Source organism: Poromitra crassiceps (genome assembly GCF_964638095.1).
Source record: "Poromitra crassiceps genome assembly, chromosome: 25".
Lineage (NCBI taxonomy): Eukaryota > Metazoa > Chordata > Actinopteri > Beryciformes > Melamphaidae > Poromitra > Poromitra crassiceps.
Genome location: NC_139649.1, coordinates 14821364 through 14823783, shown reverse-complemented (window position 1 = coordinate 14823783; position 2420 = coordinate 14821364).

Genomic DNA, 2420 nt, shown 5'->3' with positions numbered 1-2420 from the left:
GTGTGTGTGTGTGTGTGTGTGAGAGTGTGTGTGAGAGTGAGTGTATGTGTATGTGTATGTGCGTGCGTGCGTGCGTGCATGCTTGTTTGTGTTTTCGGTTTTCAGCGCGCACCCACATGAAATACCTTTTTTATCTGTTGTGGCAACATGTCCTGTTTTGGTTTAAGCCTATTGGATTGTGACGGCTCTCTGCCTCAGTATCTTTGCCTGTTTGCTCTCAGTCAGACTTACACACAGCGATGCCCCTCCGGCGAACAACAAGACACAAATTAACGATTCAATATGGCTACTGTATTTCAATTCACACTATTTTCCTTATTTCAAATATACAAATCACAAAATACATCTCAAAACGTATAGACTGATGCTCTGTTGTGCTGTGCAATCAGTCGATCATGCCAAGCCTATGGTTTGCCTTTTCCATTCAGCTTTTCTGCCATCATAATTTGCAAAACAAACACATAAAAAATAAATACATAAATAACTAACTAAATAAATACTTTAATTCAGCTCCTGATTACTCTACTGCTGCGACTCCACACCTACATGTTTTCCTCCAAAATACGACCCACAAATCCTCATAAGGCTGATAAACGTATTATAATATAATATAATATAATATAATTTAATGTAATACACAAGCTTGTGTGTATTTGCTGAGATACTGTGTTATCTATTTGCATTTGTTTCTCCATACTGTACTCCTGAGCTCGATCTTCTCCTCTCCTCACTCTTCCTGTTTTCCCTCTCCTCCTCCTGATGGGGAAAAAGTAGTTCGTTTTTTAGTCAGGGAGACAAGCCTTTGGCACCGCTACAAAATCAGGTTTCCTATTAAGCCCTGGAAAGTTGAATGTGAGGGCAGAGTGTGTGTGTGTGTGTGTGTGTGTGTGTGTGTGTGTGTGTGTGTGTGTGTGTGTGTGTGTGTGTGTGTGTGTGTGTGTGTGTGTGTGTGTGTGTGTGCGTGCGTGCGTGCGTGCGTGCGTGCGTGCGTGCGTGCGTGCGTGCGTGCGTGCGTGCGAGTGAGTGAGTGTGAGTGTGTGTGTGTGTGTGTGTGTGTGTGTGTGTGTGACTGTTAGTGTGCTGGGATGAACTTTATGTTTTTGAGGTTCTATGCAGGAAGAACCAGTTTAGGGCTGCTATAAGGTCAGCAGCCATTTACAGTAACATATTGCTGCGTGTTGAATAGAGAGCCAAAGTGAAACGTCACCTCCTGCTTCAGCACTGTACCAGAAATGTTCATCCGCCATTTATTTTCCCATAGACATTTCGTAAAATGCTTATAAAAATAGTTTTACTTGGTCAAACCAAACGGTTCAGATATATTTAGAAACAGGAGAGACCAAATAACATTTCGCTCGGACCAAAACATAAAAAACTGCGGATTTAAAGAAAATATTTTTTCAATGTTTTTTTTTTTTTAAAGTTTTGGTCAGAGTGAAATGTTCTATGGTCTCTCCCGATTCTAAATATAGCTGAACCGTTTGGTTTGACCAAGTAAAACAATTTTTATAAGCATTTTTACGAAATGTCTATGGGAAAATAAATGGCGGATGAACATCTCTGGTAGAGTGCTGATGCAGGAAGTAGGCGGTCACTTTCAGAACGATTCAGAACATCTTTAGTGGAATGAAAAGGATAACTTCAGGGGTTGTTACATTACAGCAGAAAAGCCTGCAGAACCTAAACAGGAAGGGAAACATGCTAAACAGGAAGGGAAACATGCTAAACAGGAAGGGAAACATGCTAAACAGGAAGGGAAACATGCTAAACAGGAAGGGAAACATGCTAAACAGGAAGGGAAACATGCTAAACAGGAAGGGAAACATGCTAAACAGGAAGGGAAACATGCTAAATCAGTCATTCTCAACACTTTTGACATCAAGGAGCCCTAATTTAGCCCACATTAGAGCCACCAACCCCATTTGATGAGATTTTAGCCGTTTTCCCACATGAGTACCGGAAGATTACCTGTAAGTCAATATCGGACATTTCCCTTCACACTTCGGCTCGCGCATGTGGGAATCTATCAGCGAAATTGCCTGTATGTTGGGGGGCGGGGCGGCACTGCAGAGCGGGTGGGGAGTGACGTGTCGGCAAAACTCCGAATGGTGAAATAAGTTTGCTTGTTTATCCGTTCACCTGCGTCGCGTTGAAGCACTTTTTACAGACTGGCTTCGTTTGATGTGTCCGGGCTTGCCTTCGCTGTCGGCAACGTAAGCAAAATACTTCCACATTTCGCTTCGTGCATCTGCTTCGTCTGTGTCCCTGTCGGGCTGTGCCTGTGACTGAAGGAGGAGGAGGACTGTGGCCACAGAGAGCGAGCAGGCAGCAGAGATAAGAGGAGAGAGGGGAAAATCAGCACGCCCACACATTATTATCACAAGATCATTTCGCCAGTTTGCTTTAATGTGCGCGAATGA